The sequence below is a fragment of the Rhinatrema bivittatum genome, chromosome 5 (assembly GCF_901001135.1).
Source record: "Rhinatrema bivittatum chromosome 5, aRhiBiv1.1, whole genome shotgun sequence".
Taxonomy (NCBI): domain Eukaryota; kingdom Metazoa; phylum Chordata; class Amphibia; order Gymnophiona; family Rhinatrematidae; genus Rhinatrema; species Rhinatrema bivittatum.
In genome coordinates this window covers 354,105,153-354,121,866 of record NC_042619.1, presented here as the reverse complement: position 1 = coordinate 354,121,866, position 16,714 = coordinate 354,105,153, and the positions used below count along the sequence as shown (strand labels likewise).

Here is a 16,714-nt window from a genome sequence, read left to right as displayed (position 1 = left end):
GGGACCTCCGACTTAATATCGCCATGATATTAAGTCGGAGGGTGCACAGAAAAGCAGTTTTTACTGCTTTTCTGTGCACTTCCCCGGCGCCGGCAGAAATTAACACCTGCCTTTGGGTAGGCGCTAATTTCTGAAAGTAAAATGTGCGGCTTGGCTGCACATTTTGCTTACTGTATCACACAGGAATGACTAATAGGGCCATCAACAAGCATTTGCATGTTGCGGGAGCTATTAGTCTCGGGGGGGGGGGGGGTTGGATGCGCGTTTTCGACGCGCTATTATCCCTTACTGAATAAGGGGCAAAGCTAGCATGTCGAAAATGCGCGTCCAAATGCCGGTTAACAGTGCTCGCCACCGGAGCACACTGTACTGTATTAGCCTGATTATGAGCAGGGAAATAAGGCCTGAGACCTCTGTTGCCTAGGGCAGCCAGGAAACGATATTTTATTTCCTCTATTATGAGTTTTAAAGATGTGTCTGGGCAATTTAGATCTGACCCTATAGGAGATTAGTGACCTATTCTTAAATCACTTTACTTTCTTATATGTTGTCAGGGTAAAATTTGTGCTGGTGGGCCTCAACCTGGGGTGTGTGCCAGGTCAGAGGTCGGTGCCTTGCATATGGAGCCACAGAGGCAGGCTCTGCTAGTTGTTAGCCTGATGGATCTGGATTGGCCCTCAAGGGTTCAAAAGGGATTTTTGGGAACATCAGAGAGGGCTAGAGGCTGAGATGTATTGAGCCCTTGGACCTGGAGAGTCCTGTGAGTGCTCATACCTATGCATCTGTTCTTGTAAGTAGAAGGATATTGTGGAAGTCTTGTTTAAAATATTTTGAAGTTTATGTGACTTTGTAAGATACGCACAAGATTGATACAGGGCTAGTATCGACTTTTTGTACATCTGAGGCAGATAGAATTACAGACCTCCCTTGTCAAAATATTTCATCGCTAGACTGCTGGATAGTGAAGCATATAGCTGAAATACTCTGGGTTTCTGATGCCGAGAGGGAAAAGATGGATATCTAGTTGAAGGATAGCTGTTAACAAGCTGGAAAGACGACACACCCAGAGCATGCACAGATGAAATTGGCCTTCTTTTCCTGATGGAACTTTGATCCAAAATCTAGCAGCGTCCTCTCACCGCTCTCCTAGTGGATCGGATGCTGTGTGACCGACTGCCAACTTCACTGGATGCAGTCACCTAGTGGTTTTCCTTTTTTCCTAGAGCCCCTCTAGCAGTTAAGTCTCTCAGGGTTGTTGGACACGCGTGTCCAAATGCCAGGTCCACCGCCCTGGATTTTGGCACCCGGTTCCCCCCCAGCGCAGCACCCTCTAGCAGTTGGTTTCCCCCAGGTCAGTGGGCGTGTGTATTCAGCCATCGCTCCACAACTCCGATGCCGGCACTCAGTTTCCCCCCTTTGCAGGGGCTCCCCTGCATCTGCTCCCAATTCAGCGAGTCAGAGGCAGACAAGACAGACGGATGGTGCTTTCCACCTGGCTGCACCATATGCTTGGAATAGATTTCCTGAGTTGGTGCATCGTGTTCCCTCTCTGGTCTTATTGAAATCCAGTAAAAAAAAAACCCAAAACATGTTTTTTGAGGCAGCTTTTACATCTTAACCCCTGATTATCCTGCTCACAGCCTTATTGATTTGATTTTAACCATTTTCATAATACATTCCCAAAGGGTCCTTTGCCCTGTATGTTTGTCTTGATTATATTGTAATCTCTAGTGAGCAGGGACTGTCCGTTATGTGGTTTTTATTTTTGTGTTTACTGTGCAGCATTAGTTGATTAGCGCTATAGAAGTGATTAGCATTAGTAAGACACGACAGGACGTAAGGCACGGTCTTGCAGAAAGAACCCCCTACAAAATGGAGCTACTGCTTACATTAAGCAACTCCCTTCATCCAGTTCTCTGTGCCGGGGAAATTCTGAAATGTGCACAAAAAAAAAAAAAAGTGTTCACGGGAGCAGTTCTCCATAGGTGAGAGCCAGATATGCCCAGGGGTGTCCCAAATTTATTGTACAGCACGAGAAGTCAAATTCAGCACTCATGCAGGAGGAAAGAAGCTGAAAATGGCCACCAGGGAAAACTGAAAGCTTTAAAAGAAGGGAAGCTGCAGACAGTGATGCTGACTGGGTGCCTTGGAGGAGGCCCCTCCTCTAGAACTCCGGTCTGGCAAGGGTTCCCCCTTCCCCCCCCTCCCCCCCCAGAAGGTGGAGGGCAAAAAAGAGACATTTAAAAAAAGGGGGGGCAAGTACATAAAAGTGAGCCAGCAGGGTGTAACGTGTTCGCAGGGAATCTGTTTAAAAACAGTCGTAGAGGCTCGGAGTACGTTTTCTTCCATCAGTGGAAAAAGGCATTAAGCAGTCCAAAAAAAGAAGCCAGCATGGTTTAGTAGCAGCAGAGGGATGGAGGCCAGTACAGACCAATGCATTTCTGAAAAAAGTGGAAGCCGCACACAGACGCTTACCGAATTCAGTCTGGTTCAGCTCTACCGCCTTGCTCGATAGAAATTAATGGGCACCAAGCACACTTGCTTCTTGTGACATTCACAGTCGCAGCAGTGCATCACAGTGATCACTGTCTGTGGTCCCTTGATGGTTTCTCCAGGCTCCCCTTGTCTTCTTCCATTGCAGTGGAAGGGGCAGGCAGCCTGTGCTCCATCCAAAGGATTCTCCTATTCCTTCAGGATCTCGTCTTGCGCCAGTGCCCGGGCTCCACCCGCGCGAACGTTTTCTTCCTTCTCTAAAGCCTCCTTTCCGATTTGTATCCTTCCCATGCTCCTTTCTCTCGAGCAGGCCTGGTGGACAACCTCCCAACAAAAAATCCTCAAAACTGTCAAGACGCGCCGCAAGTCACGGAGGCTGCTGCCGCTGACCACGGGGAAGGTGGGCCACTGACCTCGCCTTCTACCTTTCTGCAGAGGGATTGAGCCAGTGCTGACACAGAATAAAGGGAGATCCTTCTCCTTAAAAACTTCAAAGCAAACATCCACCTGCAATTAATAGACAGCTTTAATAGTAAATTACACAGCTCCTGTCAATTGTACGTAACCCAGATCTTCTTACACCTGTCCTAGCACCCTACAGCACAGTCAGGTTTTCAGAGTATTCGTGACCGTGATAAATTTGTCCAGTGCATGCAGATTTTTCTCACGCATATTCATTTTGGATATCCTGAAAAGCCAAATTGGCTGTGGGGGGGTCCTAGGAGAGGATTGAGAAGTCCAGATCTGACCTGTCTCCTTGGAAGAGGACTGGATGCATTTGGAAGGGAACATCGTCCATGAAAGGAAAAGCTGTGCCAGGAAACTATAAACAAACGAATGTAGCTTCTGTCCCCATCAAATCGGTAGAATCTATCATTTTAAAAAAACTGAATTTTTTTTTTTTTTTTTTGGCGGAAGGTAAACGGTGCCCTGCAGGGATCTGTACTGGGATCTGTGGGGCTCAGTAGAATCACAAACAGTCTGAAAAAAAGGGGAGTAAACTGGAAGGGGTCAGTATTCAAATTGCCACTGAGTGGGTAAGATAACCCTATGTGCTCAGCTGAATAGTCGCCTAAAGTTAGACGGTCAACGTTTGACAGGCTAGATTTACTGCTGCTGCGTTCCCTTTCTCATCTTAGCTGGTTGACGCTGAAAATCAACAGCTTAACTAGTTAGTTAAGGAAATAAATAAATGACAGCCACGTTGGGTGCAAGATCTGCTCCTGTTAGCTTACCCTCGCCACTGAAGTAATTACGGTGTTTCAGCCGGAGCCCAGTAGCTCCCCTGCCCTCCCTCCTCGCCGAAATTTAACCCAAATGAGAGGCACCGGTTCCTGTCTCCTGTCCATCTCTTAGATATTTAAAAAAAAAAGGTCTGCCTCAGAGTCCTCCACCTGTTATTTAAATTCAATCCTAATGGCTAGGGCCCTCAATTGCACTCCCCTGACCCATCCACCCCACCCACAATAAGCTGCCAAGCCAGGCTTACCGTCCTCCCAGCATCCAGCATGGCTCTGACATTGGAAGGCCAGAGGCTTCGCAGCCCCTTCCGGCAGCATCCAGCTGGGGTTCCCACTTGGCTCCATGTCATAGGGAACAAGCTAATCCCGTACCGGCCTCACCCCCACTGCATGCAGGGACGTGTAGTTCTGATGGTCCCACTGGATTTACCAAAGAAAATCAGAACTACAAGTCCCTGCGTGCACCGGGTGCGGCCAGGACTGGATTGACCTGTCCCTTCTAACATGGACTCGGCTGGCGTGGCTCCGAATGGAGCCACAGGTACTCTGCGTGGCAGTGCCACTGTGCCCACCCAAAGACAATCGTGGGGGGCTTTTTTTTTGTTTTTCCTCTAAGCATAAAGCATTTGTACTTTGGAGATCTGGTTCATTGAAATGTGTTGTGGAGTTTTTTGGGTTTTTTTTAATTTCCCTATGTGGGACTGGTGATCTGGGTTCAGTTACTTAAGAGAACGGTGGGACTGCACATTAATAGGCAGCTCCTCTGAACGTGGCTCGACGTGTCGGCGGCAACTGCACTGAAAGCCGCATTAAAAACAAACAGATCGGTTTCCTCTGCCTCTGAAACAGGCAGGGTAGCCCCTGCTAAGAAAGCAGAGGCCCGTTTCCCTGCCTCCCCCCACCCTTCCTTCCGGATCAAGGTTGTTTACCGAACTTGCAGTTCCCTGGGAATTTTGTTTCTAAGACGCACTTGACTTCCCAGCACTGCCGTGGAAGAGAGAGCGCAGAATGGATTTTTTTTTTTTTTTTTTTAAACAACTTAAGCTCCGTGCCGGGCTTGCATCATAATATTCCTACGAGGTTCTCCAGGATCGCCTGCTGCTTCAGACACTAGCGAGCCGCAGAGTGTCTGGCATCGGTATCCTCTCTTTTCTGCCAGAGCATGGGACCTCGGGATGCTGTAGATGGGAAGAAGAAGAAGAGCGGTGAGCATCAGCCTCAGATTTCTGCCTGGCCGAGGGCTGTTATTTTCTGGAGCTGACCTCCTGTAAAAACCCTCCTAGGAAATCCAAGAGGCCACCTTGAACATCCACGTACACCAATGAGAGAGGAGCCTGCAAGTTGCCCAGCCAGTGTTGCAGGTTCCCTTGTTGCACGGCTTCGTTCAGGGCAGTGTAGGAGGAATGGGGGAAACAGAGTTCTAACGGAAAGCAGCGTCTCGTGTACCAGAATTACGGGAAAGAAAAAAAACACACACAACGTAGGTGTGAAGGCAGCTTGCATGAGCGCAGGTTTTCTCTGCTGGTTCCAGGGATCAAAGTGAGAAACCTAAATGTTGTATCTACAAATAGAACCTTTTCTCTACTTACAGGGCAACATTAATGTAAACTGCACTAATTATTGTGTTTCCTTTTTACACCCCAAGGGTAAATGCATTGCTTACTGAGCAAGGACAGCTAGGAAATACAAATCTGGAATTTACATTTTTCCCAGTCTTCTTCGTCCCTCCCCGCTGTGGGATTACGTAAGACTGGTCCGAGGAAAGGCACAGCGCTATAACAGAATTTGGGCATCGCCAACACCTTTTTGGATTCGTCTTATCGGAAGACCCTTGATCGCCTCTTCTTTGTTTTACTGATGATCTTTTTTTTTTTTTTTTTTTTAAAGAAATATACAGAGCAGTTTAATTATTCACCCCCCCCCCCCCCCCCATGTCTCTCCACGGATTTTTGAGAGACGGTCCAGAACGTCATCCCAGGGTTTTGAGCACAGTCGGTCAGATCCTTCGCCATGCTTCAGCCACAGCGCTGCGCTCGCTACCAAAGAGGACCCGGAGAAAGAGCTCACACCCAGCTTGGTCCGGTGAGGTGAAACCCTTTCCCCTTTTATTTTCCCCCCATTTCTTGGGGTTTTCGCTGCGGGAAGCTTGTAACTCGGGGTGCATATAATAATAATATGCAAACATGCTGAGATTGCTTATCTGACACAGGGCGCAGAGGTCTTCTGGGCAATGTTTTCACCAGAGCAGCTACCAACAAAACAGGGGGGGGTGGCATCCTCTAAAAGTAAGTGGTAATCCATTACACCACCTTCAGAGGAAGAGAGATTTTGCTCAGAGCGGGGCTGATCTGGAACATTTTGGCCAACCGATAGTCTCATGGCTACAACACTAAAGGGGCAATCTTCAGTGTCTGAAAGAAAGGCACACACATGCTTTTTAGACGTCACCAGGAGGCCAATTTTACCCAGATAAATCACAATTTACCTGGGTAAAGGGCTTTGAAAATTGTCTTCTGTATATGTTTTAAAGGAATTGGACCCAAAAGAGAAATGCAAAACATTGTCCAACTTGATAGGTCTAAACAAGTGGACAAGTGCAAGGTGCTGCACATAGGGAAAAATAACCCTTGCTGTAGTTACACGATGTTAGGTTCCATATTAGGAGCTAACACCCAGGGAAAAGATCTAGGCATCATAGTGGATAATACTTTAAAATCGTCGGCTCAGTGTGCTGCAGCAGTCAAAAAAGCAAACATGTTAGGAATTATTAGGATGGGAATGGTTAATAGAATGGAAAATGTCATAATGCCTCTGTATCGCTCCATGGTGAGACCGCACCTTGAATACTGTGTATAATTCTGGTCACCACATCTCAAAAAAGATATAATTGAGATGGAGAAGGTACAGAGAAGGGCAACCAAAATGATAAAGGGGATGGAACAGCTCCCCTATGAGGAAAGACTAAAGAGGTTAGGGCTGTTCAGGTTGGAGAAGAGACGGCTGAGGGGGGATATGATAGAGGTCTTTAAAATCATGAGAGGTCTTGAACGAGTAGATGTGAATTGGTTATTTACACTTTCGGATAATAGGAGGGGGCATTCCATGAAGTTAGCAAGTAGCACATTTAAGACTAATCGGTGAAAATTCTTTTTCACTCAATGCAGAATTAAGCTCTGGAATTTGTTGCCAGAGGATGTGGTTAGTGCAGTTAGTGTAGCTGGGTTCAAAAAAGGTTTGGATACGTCCATTAACAGCTACTAATCAAGTTGCTAATCACTGCTATTAATTGCATCAGTAGCATGGGATCTTCTTAGTGTTTGGGTAATTGCCAGGTTTTTGTGGCCTGGTTTGGCCTCTGTTGGAAACAGGATGCTGGGCTTGATGGACCCTTGGTCTGACCCAGCATGGCAATTTCTTATGTTCTTATGTTCTTAACATGGAATTTCCAAGTTATATATATTGTAGGAATCTTTCAAAAGCCCTTTTACATGCGAAACCCTTCTGAAAATTCCGCCTTATGAAGTTACTTTTCAAAAGAGTTGCATGCTTAAAAGCAGCAATTTTCAAAAGCCCATGTGCGCACCTAAAACGTCTTGAAAATGACCTCCTATAGCTAGTTGCATTTTCTCGTTGAGTTATCTTTAACTGTTGAAATAAAGCTGTAGCAATCCAGTTTCTTTAAATGGTCTTCTATTGCCGTGAAAACTATTGTCCTTTAAAAATGAATAAATCAGCTGGAATGTGTAGCCCCCTATTAACCGGTGTCGGGGTCTCTGGAGTTTCCTGGATATTTTAGAGCTCTTCTACTTCCATTGGCACCTCTGGGACTGTGACTTTCTTTTTAAGTATGTTTTCTATGGTCTGCCTTTCTTACTACGCATACTGAAATAATGCAAAAATGTATTTCTCTTTTTTTTTCTTAACTGTTGATTGGTGTCTCTCTTTCTAAATAATTTGCTATCCATCATCAACAGTGCTTTTCTGACTTTGCTCCATTACGTTGAAATGTTGCCTTAAATTTCATTTTTGTCCATCGAGACAAGAGTCAGGATCAGAAAACAACAAGATATATTACCGATACTTAAGTTCTGAGTAAGTCAACTGGATTGGACAGTTTTGGGATTTTACATGATGAAATGTGCTATAATTATTTTTTATTTAGAAAGGTAAAACACATTAAATGTGGCCCTCAAGTTGTATTTTGAACAAGAGTATTTGGTTCAGGTTTATGCAGTGAGCATACTTAAGGTTGTATGAGCAGTCTATGTCAAAACGTTTGGAGACACAATGTAACCCAGGCCATTGCTCATGCTGGCCTCAACAGTGGAAATAATGATCTACAAATCATTGTACTGAGCATGGACAAATTCCTGATAGGAGCTACAAATGTTCAGTGGCCCCCCAGTAAGATCAACGCTCTAGAGTTTGAGGATGGCTTGAGTGAAAGCTTTTGGCTCTGTGTTCTGTATTTCATCTATCATGACGCAGCCAAGAATATAAAGCAATTCTGAGCCTAGTTGGCAAGTTTTCATAATCATTGACTGTAAAATATGGATGGGTGACCTAGACTGTGATTGCAGGCTGAAACAGCCTTGACCCAATCTGATTGACGGGCCAGATTAATATGGCGTGCGGGGGAGGGGGGAGCAAGAGGATGCTCCTCCTCCCCCCTCCCAAGTTGCGTTGCCACTTGTCTGCTGTAGTGGTGCTGGCATCAGGGCAGAGGCAGGAGCAGTTGCAGATTTACAAAATTCAGGGCCAGTACTCCTGCGGCCTTCATGCCCTGACCGGCCCACAAAGAGCCCTTCTCCTTGCATGGGTTTCCATGGTAACACGAAGCCCATGAGTAAGGAGGGAGTGGGGCACTGCAGGGCCTGTGTCAGCCCTGAAACATCCATTCAGGATCATTGGAAAAAAAAATGTTCTGTTGGTGTGAATTTAATACTCTGTACTATCATCTCTATCCCTCAAACAAATATCCCCACCTGCCCCCTGCCGCCAAAAAAAAATTAAAAATTCTTAAATAAAATATCTATAAAAATTTCCAAGAAGGGGGCAATAACTGAAACCTTGCAGAATGTCAGAAGAGAGTAAATAGTAGATATTTCAAGTCAGAAGCAATCGCAGGACTAGGCTTGGGATGGCATTAATTCTAGCTCATAGGAGAGCTAGGGATTGGGAGCCCAATGTTCAATGCTACTTAGCTGGATAAGTAGCTACTTATGAAGCTATAAGTGGTGGTTGCTGAATATTCAGCTACATTCAGTGGTCGCCACTTAGCCAGATAAGTTGTGAGCGGGCAGTGGGACAGATTGGCGCGGTGCTAATTATCCAGTTAACTTACCTGAATAAGTAGAAATATTCATACTTATCTGGTTAAGTTAATTGGATAAGTTAGACCTGCCGTAGAGCAGTAGTGATTTTTAATGGGACAATTAGCTGCATAAACTTTGCTGCTGAATATCCCATGTAAGTTAGCTGGATAAGTCTTATCTAGCTAACTTAAATAGATGTCCAGGTTTCAATATTTACCCCATAGTTGTTTGGGTCTGCCTAAAATAACTTGGTGAGGGTTCGATCAGTTGATTCATTCTTTACAAAAGCCATTTAAGTGAACTGGACAGGTTCTATTGCAAATTTAGGCCTGAATTCACTATTCTCACGGTGCGATCGCTGCCGGCTTTCTCACCCAATGGCGCCATCGTAAAAGGTGATGCTATTGGGCACGCTACTGGCAGCGAAAAGGGTTCTTACCTTTTCGCAGCCAGCGACCTTTCCGTCGTGTCCGCCCCGACGACGCCCCAACTCCTCCTCTTCGGGGACCGACTCCACCCCGAGAAAACTATCGCATGCGAAAAGTCCCTTTTCGCGTGTGATACGCTACGAAAATGACCCCCTTAGTTTCCTATACTAAGACGTAGAGCCAGATTTTATAACATGCGTGCGGGCGTAGATTTGTGCACGCAACCCGACGTGCACAAATCTACGCCCAATTTTATAACATGCGCGTAACCCTTTGAAAATCTACCCCTTAGTGTTTTGAAGGGTTTTTTTTCTTAGAACATACATATAAGAACATAAGAAATCGCTATACTGGGTCAGACCAAGGGTCCATCAGGCCCAGCATCCTGTTTCCAACAGTGGCTAATCCAGGCTACAATACCTGGCAAGTACCCATACACTAAGTAGATTCCATGCTACTGATGCTGGTAATAGTAGAGGCCATTCCCTAAGTCAACTTGATTAATAGCAGTTAACGGACTTCTCCAAGAACTTATCCAAACCTTTTTTAAACACAGCTATACTAACTGCACTAACCACAACCTCTGGCAACAAATTCCAGAGCTTAATTGTGCATTGAGTGAAAAAGAATTTTCTCTGATTTCACTTCATGAAGTGACCCCTAGTCCTTCTATTTCCGAAAGAGTAAATAACCGATTCACATTTACCTGTTCTAGACCTCTCATGATTTTAAAGACCTCTATCATATCCCTCCTCAGCCGTCTCTTCTCCAAGCTGAACAGCCCTAACCTCTTTAGTCTTTCCTCATAGGGGAGCTGTTCCATCCTCTTTATCATTTTGGTCGTCCTTCTCTGTACCTTCTCCAGTGCAACTATATCTTATTTTTTGAGATGCGGCGACCAGAATTGTACACAATACTCAAGGTGCGGTATCACCATGGAGCGATACAGAGGCATTATGACATTTTCCGTTTTATTCACCATTCCCTTTCTAATAATTCCTAACATTCTGTTTGCTTTTGTGACTAAATTATTTTCTTTTTTTTTTTTTTCAAAATAATTTTTATTATAAAACAGCATTACACATGGCCATATCATTTCAATATCTAATTGAATAACTAACTACAAGTGCTGAGTAAACACCTTTTTTTAATGGATTATTTGTTTACTGTTAAGAGACAGATGTTTATTTTGCAGATTTGATTGCAATGCATTATGACAATCAGATTTTTTATTTAATTGGTTTTCTATTTTATTTATTCACAAGTTTTTATAAGCAACTTATGCTGAATTTTCCACACTGTTGGTTGGTTTGGTTACCATGTGGCCCTGACCCTTATTTAGTTAATAAAGGAGCTACTTCTGTTTCCGTGAAGAATTCAAGTCAGAGAAAGATTTGTCCAGCCTCCAAATCCTATAAATTTGCTGAATGCTTCTTGCCCAGCAACTGCCCGATTTAAAAAAAAAAAAAAAATGAGCAGGAAGTCAGCCAAGAAACATGGATAGTGAGAAAAGAGATGAATGTTTACACAGGAATAGACATATACTTAACATCTCTGAAGCAGTATGGGATGTAACTGTTGATTCCTATGGAGATTAGCTCCAATTCAGCAGCAAGGAGAATTGCGCTTTACCTCTGTTTTCATTTCTTGGCTCCCACCAGAATTCTCTGTGTTTAGTAGTGCGGGGCCTTCCAGAGATTTGGGGGTTTTTTTTGTCGACAGCCATTTTCTGTGGTGGCGGAGGAAACTTCGTGGACCTTTCGATATCCACGTGATGTTGCCAAAGCCGCTTCTTGTATCCGAGAAGGCCCCCTTCCATGTGAAACAAAGAAGGCAGGGAACCACGTGGCCCCCCCAGGGCTTAGCCCTTATACTGTCCCACCAAACCCTGGCGTGGCTCCTCCAAAGTGTGTGTGTGGCAGTGGTGGAGGGGAGGAGGAATCTCAAAGTCTTTTCCTGGGGGGGGGGGGGGGGGGGGTTAGCTCAGATTCTATCTCTGTACATTCTGGTACCAAGAAACGGGCTGGACACACAGGCAGTGTTGCAGAACGAAATACAGAAATGTGTCTTTGACTTATTCGGTGGCACCAGGTACCATTTTATCCCCTTGCCATATCTGTAATCACAGCAATAAATTAGGATACAAATGATCCATGGCCCCCTTGCTCTTTTCTCAGCCTTCCCTGTCTACCTTTGAATGGCGTCATAGGCTGCCCGGGTTGAGCGGGTAAGGTTCTTCTGTTCCTTATGGATTTCCCCCTCGCATAATATTTGGGGTCCACTGTTTGATCCTTCTTCTCCAAACCTCCCCTTTCCTGTTCTTTTGGCTGCAAGTCATTGGGGGTGGGGGGGTGTCTCGGTTCCCTTCTCCCCAGCTCTGGATTCCAGTTGGGATCCAGTCCTTCTCTTCACAGTTCTCTCAGATAGCACAGGGATCTTTTCGATCTAAAGGGTGGCTCACATAACAAGCATAAAAGCAGGATCATAACATAACAGGCAAACAAATCTATTCAAAACATTATGAGCAGTAAACTATGTAAAGCCAGAATACATTAAATAGTCAGATGATCCAAGGTTAAGCTAAACAAACGAGTTTTCAGCAAATTACTGCAAGGAGGAGAAAATCATTCTTCTCCCCATTCCTCTATCCTGGGCAGAAAAGGTGGAAAAACCGTTCTCCTAGAAAAAAAATCACGTAGACTTGAAACACCCAAACATCTCAGAGATCCACCAAACACTGAGTGGGGAAAGCAAATTAATCTCTTTCTTGTCTTCCTATACTTCTCAACAAAAAAGGTGCTGAACCAATACTGACAAGACAAGGGGAACTGCAACCCTCCCCTCTTTCTCTTCTAATTTCCAGAGCAAAAATGCACAGTGAACCTAGGGAGTCACCTGCTAATGGGCAGGTAGGAAATGGAATACACCATTGCAGCAGCCTCCAGCAGGGGTGCTGTGGCAAGATGGTACATTCCTCTACTTTACATTGCCAAGTCCTAACCACCAGGCTAAATTCTCTTGTACAGGTCCCAGTGGGGCTGTACGTATCTCTTGGGATAAGTAGTTGGAAGAGAAAACTGTTTTTCTTGGCAGGGTTTACTGAGTTTTGGTTTGTTACTTAAGGAACTGATCTTCTATGTGGCAACAAGCTCTCTAGTGCCCCCAGAAAGCATCCCCTAAAAAGAGTAGGCCATATGCAGGGATTTTGTCAGTAAGCTGAATTTTTACTTTAATGCAGCAGCTACTCTGCAGGCCTAACAAAAAATTCTTGCCTTACAATCACAAAATTCCCCAATTCAAAGACACAGTGCATCCAATTCAGATTTAACCTCCAAGGATCATTATACCTGCTTTTGCTTTTGATGCATCCTGGATTCCACAGTTAGTAGTAATTTGTTCCAGATCAAAATATGACTGCTTTGCAGCTGACTACTGTGCCTGGCTTTATCAAAATGCATTAAATATCACATGCAATAGAAAAAGGGGCATGTTTCACTGGGGGGGGGGAACCATGTTTCCTATGAGAGAGAGAGGTGAGGTTTAGGTATTAGTGTAGGGGTTAGGGGCCACTTGGACATTCAAAGTGAGACGTACAAACACACAGTGCTCTCTTGTGAAGATTTGATGACCCTCGGCGTGAGGAAACTCACTCCAAGATGAGATTTGTGCAATGGTCTCTCAGCCTAGCTTGATGGATTCTCTACTTGGGTAACATCAAGCTAGGTTGAGAGAACATTGCTCAAGTCTCATCGTTGGATGAGTTTCCTCACGCCGAGGGTCATCAAATCTTCTCAAGAGAGCACTGTGCTGTTCGTACGTCTCACTTTGAATGTCAAAGTGGCCCCTAACCCCTACACTAATACCTAAACCTCACCTCCCGACGCTTTGCTGATTTTATCCCCCTCATCTTTGACTATCAGAGGCCTTCCCGGTCCATTCAAATATTAAATATTGCCAGTATCCCCCTCAAAAAAATCGGGTTGAATAAAATAATTTTTTCTTTCCCGTGTCGGTTCCGGCATTTGTGCCCAGCCTTGACAATGATTTGAATGTCTGCAGATTGTTAGGATTCTCTCTTTCCAACACACAGTGTTTGATAAGTGTTGCCAGTCTCACCAGATTGCCACACACACACGGGCTCATGACTGTTTCTTGAGTGCTTCCACGCCTCTATACATCCCCAGCAGTCCAATATGGTTTAATCTGTTTTCCCAGCGGGTGCCTCAGCTGCTGACTAATACATTGCCCTTCACACAACAGACACATTTGAAAACTCTGGTCCCCCTGACGCAGCTTGATGCGAAACACAGCCGTGTCAGGGCCCTTCGCATTTATAGTAATGTTCACGGTGAATTGAATTTCGTGCAAGGTGTCGATTGTGCACATGTAAAATAACAATTATCTTTGGATGTTGAATTGTTATTTTCCAGTATTATTTATGCCACACATTTTTCTGTTGTGATTTATCTACATGTGTGTGTTTTTCACTCTGCCCTTGTTTTGTGCTAAAATACTTAATTGGACATCATATTTGTAAATATTAAACTTAAAAAAAAAATATATATATATATTCACACGTGCAGTTATGCTCAGAGGTTTACATACCCCTGGCAGAATTTGTAAGATGGGTTAGCATTTTTTAAAAAAAACCCATGAGTAATCAGACAAAACACGTCTGTTATTTTTAATGTTTCAACTAAAAGTGTGGTGACCCGGAATAGCACAGTCATTAAATAAACCGGAGCAATAAAGGAAATAAAGTTTGTATACTTTTAAAAGGCGAATTTTAAATGCCTTGCATGCGCCAAAACTGGGAGGTATGTGGCACGAGTTGGGCTGGCGCCCGCCTAGGGTCACACATATCTCCCGCTGCGCGCACAAGTAAAAAAAAATGTCTAAAAAGAGACAGTGTGTGGTCATGGTCTAGGCAGAGCACTGCGAGCATGTCGGGGCCTGGCCAAGAGGTGAGTGCGTAAATACTTAGACGTCCCTGTGCGCACCAGGCTCCTCTGCCACCTAAATTTACTTCTCCTACGGATGGCGTATAAGTAGTAAGGCAGCGGGGTTTGAAGGGTCAGGGCTAACAGGAAGGAAGGGTGGCTATTAAATCAGAGGGAGTTGCAAGTCTTATCCCCCTTATAAAATAAATCCCCCCACTTACGCAGTAGATGCGGTATTTGCGTGCACATTCGCGCATCCATTTAAAATGGCGTGCACAGGTATGTGCATTCAGGCTATTTTATAACATGCGTGTATATACGTATGTATGTTGTAAAATGCATTCGTCTCTGGATGCGAGCCAGTAAAAGTGCGCACATGTGTGCTCGTGCACCTGTCTAAAAGATACCATCCCTATTCTTAATACCGTGCATTGCCCCCTCTTGCATCAGTGCCGGCTTGCAATCTTTTGTGATAGTTGAGAATGAGGCCCTTTATTTTCTCATGTGGTAAAGCTGCCCTCTTGACAGAAAGCCGCCAGATCCTGTAAATTCTTTGGCTATCTAGCAGGAACTGCAGATTTTGAGTTCTCCCCACAGTGGCTCAATGATGCTGAGGTCAGGAGACTGTGATGGCCACTCCAGAACCTTCACGTTCTTCTGCTGCAGCCGCTAAAGGGTCAACGTGGCCTTATGTTTCGGATCATTGTCATGTTGGAAAGACCAAGTGGGTCCCATGTGCAGCTTCCTGGCTGATGAATGCAAATTCCCCTCCAATAATTTCTGATAAGAAGCTGCATTCATCCTGCCATCAGTTTTGACTAAATTCCCTGTGCAGCTGTAGCTCACTCCCTCCCCCAAAACTGCAGTGATCCACCTCCATGCTTCACGATAGGGATGGTGGGCTTCTCTTCATAGGCCTTGTTGACTCCTTTCCAAACAGCGTTTATGGTTGTGACCACACAGTTCAATTTTGGTCTCATCACTCCAAATTATTTTGTTCCAGAAGATTTGAGGCTTCTCTAGTGCTGTTTGGTGTATTGTAAGCGAGCTGTTTTGTGGCGTTGGTGCAGAAATGGCTTTTTTCTGGCAGCTCATTCTTGTTCAAGTATCTCTATATTGTGCAGGCTGAAACACCCACACCACTTTGTTTCAGAGAAGCCTATATTTCGGTAGCAGTTGCTTGTGGGTTTTTCTTTGTATCCCGACAACTTTTCCTAGCAGTTGTGTCTGCTTGGAAATTAACATAACCCATGATTTTCCACTTCTTGATCAGAGTTTTAACTGTACTGATTGGCATTTTCAAATCTTTAGATATCTTTTTATATCCTTTTCCTGATTTATGAAGTTGAACTACTTTTGCTCGCAGATCCTTTGACAGTTCTTTTGCTTTCCCCATGCTTCAGTAACCAAAGTCAGTGCAGCCCTGGATGGAATGCACAAGGGTTTCTCAAGAACTAAGCCACTCAGACACTAATTACACAGGGGGTGGTTACCTACCCTTCTTTCCTTCTCAACCTGTGTGTGCCAACTTGAGTGTATATTGTCAGCCAAACATTCAAGGGTATGCAAACTTTTGAACAGGACTATTTTATTATTTCCGTCATTGCTGTGGTTTCTTTAATTATTGTGCTATTATGTGATGCATAATAGTTTAAATTGAAACACATTAAAAACATTAGACGTGTTTTGTCTGATCACTCATGTTTTCTTGAAATGCTACACATCTTACAAATTTTGCCAGGGGTACGTAAACTTATGAACACAACTGTATATATACATATACAATACAAATATGCTTCAGAAATCATATCACAGTGTGTGATGGATGTGTTGTCAGTGATTTTTGGGGATAGACTGCAAAAAACCCCCCAAAAAAACAAGAAATACATACATCTATATATTAAGAGAAATCCATACTGCACTGGCTGAAGGGATTCTCTGAAATGGTTGGCTGCGCTGAATGTTTTTCCATCTCGTAATACTGAGGTGGCAAAAGGATTTGAATGTTTTTTTGTAACAGTGACACAGACTTCTTCCGTTCTCAGGTGTTTGTGAAGTAACACAAGACCCTTAAGAAAAAACAAAACAAAAAAAAACCCTCACTCAGAACTCACATAGCAAACCTGCTATAATAAATTAGCACGAATAACCCAGAACGCGAACCACAACAACCCTACCTATGAAAAGGCAACACACTAAATGCTATGCTAGGCCCTAGAACACCAGTACTAATGCTATTAAATATATATATATAGCACCATAGGAGACAGATCCTTCTCAAAAGAGCTTACAATCTG

General features: G+C 44.3%; 1 protein-coding gene across 7 annotated transcripts in view; it reads left to right on the top strand.

The window, feature by feature from the left end:
- MCF2L (MCF.2 cell line derived transforming sequence like) overlaps positions 1–16,714 on the top strand; it is a 322,158-nt gene that overhangs the window by 80,465 nt on the left and 224,979 nt on the right. For 3 of the 7 annotated variants that reach the window (XM_029604675.1, XM_029604674.1, XM_029604670.1), the window contains exon 1: positions 5,690–5,816. The exons of 1 other annotated variant lie outside the window; for it this stretch is intronic. The gene's annotated coding sequence lies outside the window, so the exon portion shown is untranslated. Of the gene's footprint in view, positions 1–5,688; positions 5,817–16,714 lie in introns of those variants that run through there. 3 more of the 7 variants (XM_029604671.1, XM_029604681.1, XM_029604680.1) reach the window with 3 other exon arrangements.